The 12,257-nt window shown below is 44.3% G+C and overlaps 34 non-coding genes across 34 annotated transcripts; 18 read left to right on the plus strand and 16 right to left on the minus strand.

Moving 5' to 3' along the window:
* Positions 1-111: 111 nt before the first annotated feature.
* Positions 112-183, minus strand: trnad-guc (transfer RNA aspartic acid (anticodon GUC)). Its single transcript has one exon. It is a non-coding gene; the product is annotated as a tRNA-Asp (tRNA).
* A 325-nt stretch (positions 184-508) lies between these two features.
* Positions 509-590, plus strand: trnas-uga (transfer RNA serine (anticodon UGA)). The gene has a single exon. It is a non-coding gene; the product is annotated as a tRNA-Ser (tRNA).
* Positions 591-1,118: 528 nt separating this feature from the next.
* Positions 1,119-1,200, plus strand: trnas-cga (transfer RNA serine (anticodon CGA)). Its single transcript has one exon. It is a non-coding gene; the product is annotated as a tRNA-Ser (tRNA).
* A 183-nt stretch (positions 1,201-1,383) lies between these two features.
* trnad-guc (transfer RNA aspartic acid (anticodon GUC)) lies at positions 1,384-1,455 on the minus strand. Its single transcript has one exon. It is a non-coding gene; the product is annotated as a tRNA-Asp (tRNA).
* A 325-nt stretch (positions 1,456-1,780) lies between these two features.
* Positions 1,781-1,862, plus strand: trnas-cga (transfer RNA serine (anticodon CGA)). Its single transcript has one exon. It is a non-coding gene; the product is annotated as a tRNA-Ser (tRNA).
* Positions 1,863-2,045: 183 nt separating this feature from the next.
* Positions 2,046-2,117, minus strand: trnad-guc (transfer RNA aspartic acid (anticodon GUC)). The gene has a single exon. It is a non-coding gene; the product is annotated as a tRNA-Asp (tRNA).
* A 325-nt stretch (positions 2,118-2,442) lies between these two features.
* trnas-cga (transfer RNA serine (anticodon CGA)) lies at positions 2,443-2,524 on the plus strand. Its single transcript has one exon. It is a non-coding gene; the product is annotated as a tRNA-Ser (tRNA).
* A 183-nt stretch (positions 2,525-2,707) lies between these two features.
* Positions 2,708-2,779, minus strand: trnad-guc (transfer RNA aspartic acid (anticodon GUC)). Its single transcript has one exon. It is a non-coding gene; the product is annotated as a tRNA-Asp (tRNA).
* A 325-nt stretch (positions 2,780-3,104) lies between these two features.
* Positions 3,105-3,186, plus strand: trnas-cga (transfer RNA serine (anticodon CGA)). The gene has a single exon. It is a non-coding gene; the product is annotated as a tRNA-Ser (tRNA).
* A 183-nt stretch (positions 3,187-3,369) lies between these two features.
* On the minus strand, positions 3,370-3,441 carry trnad-guc (transfer RNA aspartic acid (anticodon GUC)). Its single transcript has one exon. It is a non-coding gene; the product is annotated as a tRNA-Asp (tRNA).
* Positions 3,442-3,766: 325 nt separating this feature from the next.
* On the plus strand, positions 3,767-3,848 carry trnas-uga (transfer RNA serine (anticodon UGA)). Its single transcript has one exon. It is a non-coding gene; the product is annotated as a tRNA-Ser (tRNA).
* A 183-nt stretch (positions 3,849-4,031) lies between these two features.
* trnad-guc (transfer RNA aspartic acid (anticodon GUC)) lies at positions 4,032-4,103 on the minus strand. Its single transcript has one exon. It is a non-coding gene; the product is annotated as a tRNA-Asp (tRNA).
* Positions 4,104-4,428: 325 nt separating this feature from the next.
* Positions 4,429-4,510, plus strand: trnas-cga (transfer RNA serine (anticodon CGA)). Its single transcript has one exon. It is a non-coding gene; the product is annotated as a tRNA-Ser (tRNA).
* A 183-nt stretch (positions 4,511-4,693) lies between these two features.
* trnad-guc (transfer RNA aspartic acid (anticodon GUC)) lies at positions 4,694-4,765 on the minus strand. The gene has a single exon. It is a non-coding gene; the product is annotated as a tRNA-Asp (tRNA).
* A 325-nt stretch (positions 4,766-5,090) lies between these two features.
* trnas-cga (transfer RNA serine (anticodon CGA)) lies at positions 5,091-5,172 on the plus strand. Its single transcript has one exon. It is a non-coding gene; the product is annotated as a tRNA-Ser (tRNA).
* Positions 5,173-5,355: 183 nt separating this feature from the next.
* trnad-guc (transfer RNA aspartic acid (anticodon GUC)) lies at positions 5,356-5,427 on the minus strand. Its single transcript has one exon. It is a non-coding gene; the product is annotated as a tRNA-Asp (tRNA).
* A 325-nt stretch (positions 5,428-5,752) lies between these two features.
* trnas-uga (transfer RNA serine (anticodon UGA)) lies at positions 5,753-5,834 on the plus strand. Its single transcript has one exon. It is a non-coding gene; the product is annotated as a tRNA-Ser (tRNA).
* A 183-nt stretch (positions 5,835-6,017) lies between these two features.
* trnad-guc (transfer RNA aspartic acid (anticodon GUC)) lies at positions 6,018-6,089 on the minus strand. Its single transcript has one exon. It is a non-coding gene; the product is annotated as a tRNA-Asp (tRNA).
* Positions 6,090-6,414: 325 nt separating this feature from the next.
* trnas-cga (transfer RNA serine (anticodon CGA)) lies at positions 6,415-6,496 on the plus strand. Its single transcript has one exon. It is a non-coding gene; the product is annotated as a tRNA-Ser (tRNA).
* Positions 6,497-6,679: 183 nt separating this feature from the next.
* On the minus strand, positions 6,680-6,751 carry trnad-guc (transfer RNA aspartic acid (anticodon GUC)). The gene has a single exon. It is a non-coding gene; the product is annotated as a tRNA-Asp (tRNA).
* A 325-nt stretch (positions 6,752-7,076) lies between these two features.
* Positions 7,077-7,158, plus strand: trnas-uga (transfer RNA serine (anticodon UGA)). Its single transcript has one exon. It is a non-coding gene; the product is annotated as a tRNA-Ser (tRNA).
* Positions 7,159-7,341: 183 nt separating this feature from the next.
* On the minus strand, positions 7,342-7,413 carry trnad-guc (transfer RNA aspartic acid (anticodon GUC)). The gene has a single exon. It is a non-coding gene; the product is annotated as a tRNA-Asp (tRNA).
* Positions 7,414-7,738: 325 nt separating this feature from the next.
* trnas-cga (transfer RNA serine (anticodon CGA)) lies at positions 7,739-7,820 on the plus strand. Its single transcript has one exon. It is a non-coding gene; the product is annotated as a tRNA-Ser (tRNA).
* A 183-nt stretch (positions 7,821-8,003) lies between these two features.
* Positions 8,004-8,075, minus strand: trnad-guc (transfer RNA aspartic acid (anticodon GUC)). Its single transcript has one exon. It is a non-coding gene; the product is annotated as a tRNA-Asp (tRNA).
* Positions 8,076-8,400: 325 nt separating this feature from the next.
* Positions 8,401-8,482, plus strand: trnas-cga (transfer RNA serine (anticodon CGA)). Its single transcript has one exon. It is a non-coding gene; the product is annotated as a tRNA-Ser (tRNA).
* A 183-nt stretch (positions 8,483-8,665) lies between these two features.
* trnad-guc (transfer RNA aspartic acid (anticodon GUC)) lies at positions 8,666-8,737 on the minus strand. The gene has a single exon. It is a non-coding gene; the product is annotated as a tRNA-Asp (tRNA).
* A 325-nt stretch (positions 8,738-9,062) lies between these two features.
* On the plus strand, positions 9,063-9,144 carry trnas-uga (transfer RNA serine (anticodon UGA)). Its single transcript has one exon. It is a non-coding gene; the product is annotated as a tRNA-Ser (tRNA).
* A 183-nt stretch (positions 9,145-9,327) lies between these two features.
* Positions 9,328-9,399, minus strand: trnad-guc (transfer RNA aspartic acid (anticodon GUC)). The gene has a single exon. It is a non-coding gene; the product is annotated as a tRNA-Asp (tRNA).
* A 325-nt stretch (positions 9,400-9,724) lies between these two features.
* Positions 9,725-9,806, plus strand: trnas-cga (transfer RNA serine (anticodon CGA)). Its single transcript has one exon. It is a non-coding gene; the product is annotated as a tRNA-Ser (tRNA).
* A 183-nt stretch (positions 9,807-9,989) lies between these two features.
* trnad-guc (transfer RNA aspartic acid (anticodon GUC)) lies at positions 9,990-10,061 on the minus strand. Its single transcript has one exon. It is a non-coding gene; the product is annotated as a tRNA-Asp (tRNA).
* Positions 10,062-10,386: 325 nt separating this feature from the next.
* trnas-cga (transfer RNA serine (anticodon CGA)) lies at positions 10,387-10,468 on the plus strand. The gene has a single exon. It is a non-coding gene; the product is annotated as a tRNA-Ser (tRNA).
* A 183-nt stretch (positions 10,469-10,651) lies between these two features.
* Positions 10,652-10,723, minus strand: trnad-guc (transfer RNA aspartic acid (anticodon GUC)). The gene has a single exon. It is a non-coding gene; the product is annotated as a tRNA-Asp (tRNA).
* Positions 10,724-11,048: 325 nt separating this feature from the next.
* trnas-uga (transfer RNA serine (anticodon UGA)) lies at positions 11,049-11,130 on the plus strand. Its single transcript has one exon. It is a non-coding gene; the product is annotated as a tRNA-Ser (tRNA).
* A 580-nt stretch (positions 11,131-11,710) lies between these two features.
* trnas-uga (transfer RNA serine (anticodon UGA)) lies at positions 11,711-11,792 on the plus strand. Its single transcript has one exon. It is a non-coding gene; the product is annotated as a tRNA-Ser (tRNA).
* The last annotated feature ends 465 nt before the right edge of the window (positions 11,793-12,257 follow it).

Raw genomic sequence — 12,257 nt, forward strand, 5'->3', positions numbered from 1 at the left:
TTTGAATATGCTTCTCATGCCATTTGTAAATTTGTGCTGTCAAACTGTAGCAGTCCAGTGGAAAGACTGTCTGGTCACTGGTTTCTCTGCCTTGTGCTTAAAAAGAAAGAACTCCCCGTCGGGGAATCGAACCCCGGTCTTCCGCGTGACAGGCGGAGATACTATCCACTATACTAACGAGGACGTATGTTTTATCATGCAGTGATGCTGAGTGAGGTGACTTGCACCTGTACCCTTGATTTTGAAAGTTGCATTAAAAAGATCTGCAATCAATAGATCAAACGCCACATCTCACTTTTGATTCACAGAATGCCACGCTTTTGAACACCTGATCACCTGGAGTTGATACCAGCTTGAAGTTAACAGTGAGTAGACTCTTATGGAGATTCATGTATTTGAATTTACTTCTTAAGCCATTGGCAACTCATAAGCAATCACATCTGTGCACTCCTCCTTGAGCTTGAGGAAGTCAAAGGAATTGATCTCGATTCTACTCCTACACATTTGGTCTGCAATGGCCGAGAGGTTAAGGCGTTGGACTTGAAATCCAATGGGGTTTCCCTGCGCAGGTTCGACTCCTGCTTGCAGCGTAGAGAAGAAAATGTTGTATCCCTTTTTGGATGTGTGGTAAAATAGAGTCTACTCTCCTCATGGTTGCCAGTTTTTAATATGCTTCTCATGCCATTTGTAAATTTGTGCTGTCAAACTGTAGCAGTCCAGTGGAAAGACTGTCTGGTCACTGGTTTCTCTGCCTTGTGCTTAAAAAGAAAGAACTCCCCGTCGGAGAATCGAACCCCGGTCTTCCGCGTGACAGGCGGAGAGTGAGGTGACTTGCACCTGTACCCTTGATTTTGAAAGTTGCATAAAAAAGATCTGCAATCAATAGATCAAACGCCACATCTCACTTTTGATTCACAGAATGCCACGCTTTTGAACACCTGATCACCTGGAGTTGATACCAGCTGGAAGTTAACAGTGTGTAGACTCTTATGGAGATTCATGTATTTGAATTTACTTCTTAAGCCATTGGCAACTCAGAATCAATGACATATGTGCACTCCTCCTTGAGCTTGAGGAAGTCAAAGGAATTGATCTCGATTCTACTCCTACACATTTGGGCTGCAATGGCCGAGAGGTTAAGGCGTTGGACTCGAAATCCAATGGGGTTTCCCCGCGCAGGTTCGACTCCTGCTTGCAGCGTAGAGAAGAAAATGTTGTATCCCTTTTTGGATGTGTGGTAAAATAGAGTCTACTCTCCTCATGGTTGCCAGTTTTGAATATGCTTCTCATGCCATTTGTAAATTTGTGCTGTCAAACTGTAGCAGTCCAGTGGAAAGACTGTCTGGTCACTGGTTTCTCTGCCTTGTGCTTAAAAAGAAAGAACTCCCCGTCGGGGAATCGAACCCCGGTCTTCCGCGTGACAGGCGGAGATACTATCCACTATACTAACGAGGACGTATGTTTTATCATGCAGTGATGCTGAGTGAGGTGACTTGCACCTGTACCCTTGATTTTGAAAGTTGCATTAAAAAGATCTGCAATCAATAGATCAAACGCCACATCTCACTTTTGATTCACAGAATGCCACGCTTTTGAACACCTGATCACCTGGAGTTGATACCAGCTTGAAGTTAACAGTGAGTAGACTCTTATGGAGATTCATGTATTTGAATTTACTTCTTAAGCCATTGGCAACTCAGAATCAATGACATCTGTGCACTCCTCCTTGAGCTTGAGGAAGTCAAAGGAATTGATCTCGATTCCACTCCTACACATTTGGGCTGCAATGGCCGAGAGGTTAAGGCATTGGACTCGAAATCTAATGGGGTTTCCCCACGCAGGTTCGACTCCTGCTTGCAGCGTAGAGAAGAAAATGTTGTATCCCTTTTTGGATGTGTGGTAAAATAGAGTCTACTCTCCTCATGCTTGCCAGTTTTGAATATGCTTCTCATGCCATTTGTAAATTTGTGCTGTCAAACTGTAGCAGTCCAGTGGAAAGACTGTCTGGTCACTGGTTTCTCTGCCTTGTGCTTAAAAAGAAAGAACTCCCCGTCGGGGAATCGAACCCCGGTCTTCCGCGTGACAGGCGGAGATACTATCCACTATACTAACGAGGACATATGTCTTATCATGCAGTGATGCTGAGTGAGGTGACTTGCACCTGTACCCTTGATTTTGAAAGTTGCATAAGAAAGATCTGCAATCAATAGATCAAACGCCACATCTCACTTTTGATTCACAGAATGCCACGCTTTTGAACACCTGATCACCTGGAGTTGATACCAGCTTGAAGTTAACAGTGAGTAGACTCTTATGGAGATTCATGTATTTGAATTTACTTCTTAAGCCATTGGCAACTCATAAGCAATCACATCTGTGCACTCCTCCTTGAGCTTGAGGAAGTCAAAGGAATTGATCTCGATTCTACTCCTACACATTTGGGCTGCAATGGCCGAGAGGTTAAGGCGTTGGACTCGAAATCCAATGGGGTTTCCCCGCGCAGGTTCGACTCCTGCTTGCAGCGTAGAGAAGAAAATGTTGTATCCCTTTTTGGATGTGTGGTAAAATAGAGTCTACTCTCCTCATGGTTGCCAGTTTTGAATATGCTTCTCATGCCATTTGTAAATTTGTGCTGTCAAACTGTAGCAGTCCAGTGGAAAGACTGTCTGGTCACTGGTTTCTCTGCCTTGTGCTTAAAAAGAAAGAACTCCCCGTCGGGGAATCGAACCCCGGTCTTCCGCGTGACAGGCGGAGATACTATCCACTATACTAACGAGGACGTAAGCCTTATCATGCAGTGATGCTGAGTGAGGTGACTTGCACCTGTACCCTTGATTTTGAAAGTTGCATAAGAAAGATCTGCAATCAATAGATCAAACGCCACATCTCACTTTTGATTCACAGAATGCCACGCTTTTGAACACCTGATCACCTGGAGTTGATACCAGCTGGAAGTTAACAGTGTGTAGACTCTTATGGAGATTCATGTATTTGAATTTACTTCTTAAGCCATTGGCAACTCAGAATCAATGACATATGTGCACTCCTCCTTGAGCTTGAGGAAGTCAAAGGAATTGATCTCGATTCTACTCCTACACATTTGGGCTGCAATGGCCGAGAGGTTAAGGCGTTGGACTCGAAATCCAATGGGGTTTCCCCGCGCAGGTTCGACTCCTGCTTGCAGCGTAGAGAAGAAAATGTTGTATCCCTTTTTGGATGTGTGGTAAAATAGAGTCTACTCTCCTCATGGTTGCCAGTTTTGAATATGCTTCTCATGCCATTTGTAAATTTGTGCTGTCAAACTGTAGCAGTCCAGTGGAAAGACTGTCTGGTCACTGGTTTCTCTGCCTTGTGCTTAAAAAGAAAGAACTCCCCGTCGGGGAATCGAACCCCGGTCTTCCGCGTGACAGGCGGAGATACTATCCACTATACTAACGAGGACGTATGTTTTATCATGCAGTGATGCTGAGTGAGGTGACTTGCACCTGTACCCTTGATTTTGAAAGTTGCATTAAAAAGATCTGCAATCAATAGATCAAACGCCACATCTCACTTTTGATTCACAGAATGCCACGCTTTTGAACACCTGATCACCTGGAGTTGATACCAGCTTGAAGTTAACAGTAAGTAGACTCTTATGGAGATTCATGTATTTGAATTTACTTCTTAAGCCATTGGCAACTCATAAGCAATCACATCTGTGCACTCCTCCTTGAGCTTGAGGAAGTCAAAGGAATTGATCTCGATTCTACTCCTACACATTTGGTCTGCAATGGCCGAGAGGTTAAGGCGTTGGACTTGAAATCCAATGGGGTTTCCCCGCGCAGGTTCGACTCCTGCTTGCAGCGTAGAGAAGAAAATATCATATCCCTTTTTGGATGTGTGGTAAAATAGAGTCTACTCTCCTCATGCTTGCCAGTTTTGAATATGCTTCTCATGCCATTTGTAAATTTGTGCTGTCAAACTGTAGCAGTCCAGTGGAAAGACTGTCTGGTCACTGGTTTCTCTGCCTTGTGCTTAAAAAGAAAGAACTCCCCGTCGGGGAATCGAACCCCGGTCTTCCGCGTGACAGGCGGAGATACTATCCACTATACTAACGAGGACGTATGTCTTATCATGCAGTGATGCTGAGTGAGGTGACTTGCACCTGTACCCTTGATTTTGAAAGTTGCATAAGAAAGATCTGCAATCAATAGATCAAACGCCACATCTCACTTTTGATTCACAGAATGCCACGCTTTTGAACACCTGATCACCTGGAGTTGATACCAGCTTGAAGTTAACAGTGAGTAGACTCTTATGGAGATTCATGTATTTGAATTTACTTCTTAAGCCATTGGCAACTCATAAGCAATCACATCTGTGCACTCCTCCTTGAGCTTGAGGAAGTCAAAGGAATTGATCTCGATTCTACTCCTACACATTTGGGCTGCAATGGCCGAGAGGTTAAGGCGTTGGACTCGAAATCCAATGGGGTTTCCCCGCGCAGGTTCGACTCCTGCTTGCAGCGTAGAGAAGAAAATGTTGTATCCCTTTTTGGATGTGTGGTAAAATAGAGTCTACTCTCCTCATGGTTGCCAGTTTTGAATATGCTTCTCATGCCATTTGTAAATTTGTGCTGTCAAACTGTAGCAGTCCAGTGGAAAGACTGTCTGGTCACTGGTTTCTCTGCCTTGTGCTTAAAAAGAAAGAACTCCCCGTCGGGGAATCGAACCCCGGTCTTCCGCGTGACAGGCGGAGATACTATCCACTATACTAACGAGGACGTAAGCCTTATCATGCAGTGATGCTGAGTGAGGTGACTTGCACCTGTACCCTTGATTTTGAAAGTTGCATAAGAAAGATCTGCAATCAATAGATCAAACGCCACATCTCACTTTTGATTCACAGAATGCCACGCTTTTGAACACCTGATCACCTGGAGTTGATACCAGCTGGAAGTTAACAGTGTGTAGACTCTTATGGAGATTCATGTATTTGAATTTACTTCTTAAGCCATTGGCAACTCAGAATCAATGACATATGTGCACTCCTCCTTGAGCTTGAGGAAGTCAAAGGAATTGATCTCGATTCTACTCCTACACATTTGGGCTGCAATGGCCGAGAGGTTAAGGCGTTGGACTCGAAATCCAATGGGGTTTCCCCGCGCAGGTTCGACTCCTGCTTGCAGCGTAGAGAAGAAAATGTTGTATCCCTTTTTGGATGTGTGGTAAAATAGAGTCTACTCTCCTCATGGTTGCCAGTTTTGAATATGCTTCTCATGCCATTTGTAAATTTGTGCTGTCAAACTGTAGCAGTCCAGTGGAAAGACTGTCTGGTCACTGGTTTCTCTGCCTTGTGCTTAAAAAGAAAGAACTCCCCGTCGGGGAATCGAACCCCGGTCTTCCGCGTGACAGGCGGAGATACTATCCACTATACTAACGAGGACGTATGTTTTATCATGCAGTGATGCTGAGTGAGGTGACTTGCACCTGTACCCTTGATTTTGAAAGTTGCATTAAAAAGATCTGCAATCAATAGATCAAACGCCACATCTCACTTTTGATTCACAGAATGCCACGCTTTTGAACACCTGATCACCTGGAGTTGATACCAGCTTGAAGTTAACAGTGAGTAGACTCTTATGGAGATTCATGTATTTGAATTTACTTCTTAAGCCATTGGCAACTCATAAGCAATCACATCTGTGCACTCCTCCTTGAGCTTGAGGAAGTCAAAGGAATTGATCTCGATTCTACTCCTACACATTTGGTCTGCAATGGCCGAGAGGTTAAGGCGTTGGACTTGAAATCCAATGGGGTTTCCCCGCGCAGGTTCGACTCCTGCTTGCAGCGTAGAGAAGAAAATATCATATCCCTTTTTGGATGTGTGGTAAAATAGAGTCTACTCTCCTCATGCTTGCCAGTTTTGAATATGCTTCTCATGCCATTTGTAAATTTGTGCTGTCAAACTGTAGCAGTCCAGTGGAAAGACTGTCTGGTCACTGGTTTCTCTGCCTTGTGCTTAAAAAGAAAGAACTCCCCGTCGGGGAATCGAACCCCGGTCTTCCGCGTGACAGGCGGAGATACTATCCACTATACTAACGAGGACGTATGTCTTATCATGCAGTGATGCTGAGTGAGGTGACTTGCACCTGTACCCTTGATTTTGAAAGTTGCATAAGAAAGATCTGCAATCAATAGATCAAACGCCACATCTCACTTTTGATTCACAGAATGCCACGCTTTTGAACACCTGATCACCTGGAGTTGATACCAGCTTGAAGTTAACAGTGAGTAGACTCTTATGGAGATTCATGTATTTGAATTTACTTCTTAAGCCATTGGCAACTCATAAGCAATCACATCTGTGCACTCCTCCTTGAGCTTGAGGAAGTCAAAGGAATTGATCTCGATTCTACTCCTACACATTTGGGCTGCAATGGCCGAGAGGTTAAGGCGTTGGACTCGAAATCCAATGGGGTTTCCCCGCGCAGGTTCGACTCCTGCTTGCAGCGTAGAGAAGAAAATGTTGTATCCCTTTTTGGATGTGTGGTAAAATAGAGTCTACTCTCCTCATGGTTGCCAGTTTTGAATATGCTTCTCATGCCATTTGTAAATTTGTGCTGTCAAACTGTAGCAGTCCAGTGGAAAGACTGTCTGGTCACTGGTTTCTCTGCCTTGTGCTTAAAAAGAAAGAACTCCCCGTCGGGGAATCGAACCCCGGTCTTCCGCGTGACAGGCGGAGATACTATCCACTATACTAACGAGGACGTATGTTTTATCATGCAGTGATGCTGAGTGAGGTGACTTGCACCTGTACCCTTGATTTTGAAAGTTGCATTAAAAAGATCTGCAATCAATAGATCAAACGCCACATCTCACTTTTGATTCACAGAATGCCACGCTTTTGAACACCTGATCACCTGGAGTTGATACCAGCTTGAAGTTAACAGTGAGTAGACTCTTATGGAGATTCATGTATTTGAATTTACTTCTTAAGCCATTGGCAACTCATAAGCAATCACATCTGTGCACTCCTCCTTGAGCTTGAGGAAGTCAAAGGAATTGATCTCGATTCTACTCCTACACATTTGGTCTGCAATGGCCGAGAGGTTAAGGCGTTGGACTTGAAATCCAATGGGGTTTCCCCGCGCAGGTTCGACTCCTGCTTGCAGCGTAGAGAAGAAAATATCATATCCCTTTTTGGATGTGTGGTAAAATAGAGTCTACTCTCCTCATGCTTGCCAGTTTTGAATATGCTTCTCATGCCATTTGTAAATTTGTGCTGTCAAACTGTAGCAGTCCAGTGGAAAGACTGTCTGGTCACTGGTTTCTCTGCCTTGTGCTTAAAAAGAAAGAACTCCCCGTCGGGGAATCGAACCCCGGTCTTCCGCGTGACAGGCGGAGATACTATCCACTATACTAACGAGGACGTATGTCTTATCATGCAGTGATGCTGAGTGAGGTGACTTGCACCTGTACCCTTGATTTTGAAAGTTGCATAAGAAAGATCTGCAATCAATAGATCAAACGCCACATCTCACTTTTGATTCACAGAATGCCACGCTTTTGAACACCTGATCACCTGGAGTTGATACCAGCTTGAAGTTAACAGTGAGTAGACTCTTATGGAGATTCATGTATTTGAATTTACTTCTTAAGCCATTGGCAACTCATAAGCAATCACATCTGTGCACTCCTCCTTGAGCTTGAGGAAGTCAAAGGAATTGATCTCGATTCTACTCCTACACATTTGGGCTGCAATGGCCGAGAGGTTAAGGCGTTGGACTCGAAATCCAATGGGGTTTCCCCGCGCAGGTTCGACTCCTGCTTGCAGCGTAGAGAAGAAAATGTTGTATCCCTTTTTGGATGTGTGGTAAAATAGAGTCTACTCTCCTCATGGTTGCCAGTTTTGAATATGCTTCTCATGCCATTTGTAAATTTGTGCTGTCAAACTGTAGCAGTCCAGTGGAAAGACTGTCTGGTCACTGGTTTCTCTGCCTTGTGCTTAAAAAGAAAGAACTCCCCGTCGGGGAATCGAACCCCGGTCTTCCGCGTGACAGGCGGAGATACTATCCACTATACTAACGAGGACGTAAGCCTTATCATGCAGTGATGCTGAGTGAGGTGACTTGCACCTGTACCCTTGATTTTGAAAGTTGCATAAGAAAGATCTGCAATCAATAGATCAAACGCCACATCTCACTTTTGATTCACAGAATGCCACGCTTTTGAACACCTGATCACCTGGAGTTGATACCAGCTGGAAGTTAACAGTGTGTAGACTCTTATGGAGATTCATGTATTTGAATTTACTTCTTAAGCCATTGGCAACTCAGAATCAATGACATATGTGCACTCCTCCTTGAGCTTGAGGAAGTCAAAGGAATTGATCTCGATTCTACTCCTACACATTTGGGCTGCAATGGCCGAGAGGTTAAGGCGTTGGACTCGAAATCCAATGGGGTTTCCCCGCGCAGGTTCGACTCCTGCTTGCAGCGTAGAGAAGAAAATGTTGTATCCCTTTTTGGATGTGTGGTAAAATAGAGTCTACTCTCCTCATGGTTGCCAGTTTTGAATATGCTTCTCATGCCATTTGTAAATTTGTGCTGTCAAACTGTAGCAGTCCAGTGGAAAGACTGTCTGGTCACTGGTTTCTCTGCCTTGTGCTTAAAAAGAAAGAACTCCCCGTCGGGGAATCGAACCCCGGTCTTCCGCGTGACAGGCGGAGATACTATCCACTATACTAACGAGGACGTATGTTTTATCATGCAGTGATGCTGAGTGAGGTGACTTGCACCTGTACCCTTGATTTTGAAAGTTGCATTAAAAAGATCTGCAATCAATAGATCAAACGCCACATCTCACTTTTGATTCACAGAATGCCACGCTTTTGAACACCTGATCACCTGGAGTTGATACCAGCTTGAAGTTAACAGTGAGTAGACTCTTATGGAGATTCATGTATTTGAATTTACTTCTTAAGCCATTGGCAACTCATAAGCAATCACATCTGTGCACTCCTCCTTGAGCTTGAGGAAGTCAAAGGAATTGATCTCGATTCTACTCCTACACATTTGGTCTGCAATGGCCGAGAGGTTAAGGCGTTGGACTTGAAATCCAATGGGGTTTCCCCGCGCAGGTTCGACTCCTGCTTGCAGCGTAGAGAAGAAAATATCATATCCCTTTTTGGATGTGTGGTAAAATAGAGTCTACTCTCCTCATGCTTGCCAGTTTTGAATATGCTTCTCATGCCATTTGTAAATTTGTGCTGTCAAACTGTAGCAGTCCAGTGGAAAGACTGTCTGGTCACTGGTTTCTCTGCCTTGTGCTTAAAAAGAAAGAACTCCCCGTCGGGGAATCGAACCCCGGTCTTCCGCGTGACAGGCGGAGATACTATCCACTATACTAACGAGGACGTATGTCTTATCATGCAGTGATGCTGAGTGAGGTGACTTGCACCTGTACCCTTGATTTTGAAAGTTGCATAAGAAAGATCTGCAATCAATAGATCAAACGCCACATCTCACTTTTGATTCACAGAATGCCACGCTTTTGAACACCTGATCACCTGGAGTTGATACCAGCTTGAAGTTAACAGTGAGTAGACTCTTATGGAGATTCATGTATTTGAATTTACTTCTTAAGCCATTCGCAACTCATAAGCAATCACATCTGTGCACTCCTCCTTGAGCTTGAGGAAGTCAAAGGAATTGATCTCGATTCTACTCCTACACATTTGGGCTGCAATGGCCGAGAGGTTAAGGCGTTGGACTCGAAATCCAATGGGGTTTCCCCGCGCAGGTTCGACTCCTGCTTGCAGCGTAGAGAAGAAAATGTTGTATCCCTTTTTGGATGTGTGGTAAAATAGAGTCTACTCTCCTCATGGTTGCCAGTTTTGAATATGCTTCTCATGCCATTTGTAAATTTGTGCTGTCAAACTGTAGCAGTCCAGTGGAAAGACTGTCTGGTCACTGGTTTCTCTGCCTTGTGCTTAAAAAGAAAGAACTCCCCGTCGGGGAATCGAACCCCGGTCTTCCGCGTGACAGGCGGAGATACTATCCACTATACTAACGAGGACGTAAGCCTTATCATGCAGTGATGCTGAGTGAGGTGACTTGCACCTGTACCCTTGATTTTGAAAGTTGCATAAGAAAGATCTGCAATCAATAGATCAAACGCCACATCTCACTTTTGATTCACAGAATGCCACGCTTTTGAACACCTGATCACCTGGAGTTGATACCAGCTGGAAGTTAACAGTGTGTAGACTCTTATGGAGATTCATGTATTTGAATTTACTTCTTAAGCCATTGGCAACTCAGAATCAATGACATATGTGCACTCCTCCTTGAGCTTGAGGAAGTCAAAGGAATTGATCTCGATTCTACTCCTACACATTTGGGCTGCAATGGCCGAGAGGTTAAGGCGTTGGACTCGAAATCCAATGGGGTTTCCCCGCGCAGGTTCGACTCCTGCTTGCAGCGTAGAGAAGAAAATGTTGTATCCCTTTTTGGATGTGTGGTAAAATAGAGTCTACTCTCCTCATGGTTGCCAGTTTTGAATATGCTTCTCATGCCATTTGTAAATTTGTGCTGTCAAACTGTAGCAGTCCAGTGGAAAGACTGTCTGGTCACTGGTTTCTCTGCCTTGTGCTTAAAAAGAAAGAACTCCCCGTCGGGGAATCGAACCCCGGTCTTCCGCGTGACAGGCGGAGATACTATCCACTACACTAACGAGGACGTATGTTTTATCATGCAGTGATGCTGAGTGAGGTGACTTGCACCTGTACCCTTGATTTTGAAAGTTGCATTAAAAAGATCTGCAATCAATAGATCAAACGCCACATCTCACTTTTGATTCACAGAATGCCACGCTTTTGAACACCTGATCACCTGGAGTTGATACCAGCTTGAAGTTAACAGTGAGTAGACTCTTATGGAGATTCATGTATTTGAATTTACTTCTTAAGCCATTGGCAACTCATAAGCAATCACATCTGTGCACTCCTCCTTGAGCTTGAGGAAGTCAAAGGAATTGATCTCGATTCTACTCCTACACATTTGGTCTGCAATGGCCGAGAGGTTAAGGCGTTGGACTTGAAATCCAATGGGGTTTCCCTGCGCAGGTTCGACTCCTGCTTGCAGCGTAGAGAAGAAAATGTTGTATCCCTTTTTGGATGTGTGGTAAAATAGAGTCTACTCTCCTCATGGTTGCCAGTTTTTAATATGCTTCTCATGCCATTTGTAAATTTGTGCTGTCAAACTGTAGCAGTCCAGTGGAAAGACTGTCTGGTCACTGGTTTCTCTGCCTTGTGCTTAAAAAGAAAGAACTCCCCGTCGGAGAATCGAACCCCGGTCTTCCGCGTGACAGGCGGAGATACTATCCACTATACTAACAAGGACGTATGTCTTATCATGCAGTGATGCTGAGTGAGGTGACTTGCACCTGTACCCTTGATTTTGAAAGTTGCATAAGAGAGATCTGCAATCAATAGATCAAACGCCACATCTCACTTTTGATTCACAGAATGCCACGCTTTTGAACACCTGATCACCTGGAGTTGATACCAGCTTGAAGTTAACAGTGAGTAGACTCTTATGGAGATTCATGTATTTGAATTTACTTCTTAAGCCATTGGCAACTCATAAGCAATCACATCTGTGCACTCCTCCTTGAGCTTGAGGAAGTCAAAGGAATTGATCTCGATTCTACTCCTACACATTTGGTCTGCAATGGCCGAGAGGTTAAGGCGTTGGACTTGAAATCCAATGGGGTTTCCCCGCGCAAGTTTGACTCCTGCTTGCAGCGTAGAGAAGAAAATGTTGTATCCCTTTTTGGATGTGTGGTAAAATAGAGTCTACTCTCCTCATGGTTGCCAGTTTTTAATATGCTTCTCATGCCATTTGTAAATTTGTGCTGTCAAACTGTAGCAGTCCAGTGGAAAGACTATCTGGTCACTGGTTTCTCTGCCTTGTGCTTAAAAAGAAAGAACTCCCCGTCGGAGAATCGAACCCCGGTCTTCCGCATGACAGGCGGAGAGTGAGGTGACTTGCACCTGTACCCTTGATTTTGAACGTTGCATAAAAAAGATCTGCAATCAATAGATCAAACGCCACATCTCACTTTTGATTCACAGAATGCCATGCTTTTGAACACCTGATCACCTGGAGTTGATACCAGCTGGAAGTTAACAGTGAGTAGACTCTTATGGAGATTCATGTATTTGAATTTACTTCTTAAGCCATTGGCAACTCATAAGCAATCACATCTGTG

Source organism: Brachyhypopomus gauderio, unplaced genomic scaffold, assembly GCF_052324685.1.
Source record: "Brachyhypopomus gauderio isolate BG-103 unplaced genomic scaffold, BGAUD_0.2 sc80, whole genome shotgun sequence".
Lineage (NCBI taxonomy): Eukaryota > Metazoa > Chordata > Actinopteri > Gymnotiformes > Hypopomidae > Brachyhypopomus > Brachyhypopomus gauderio.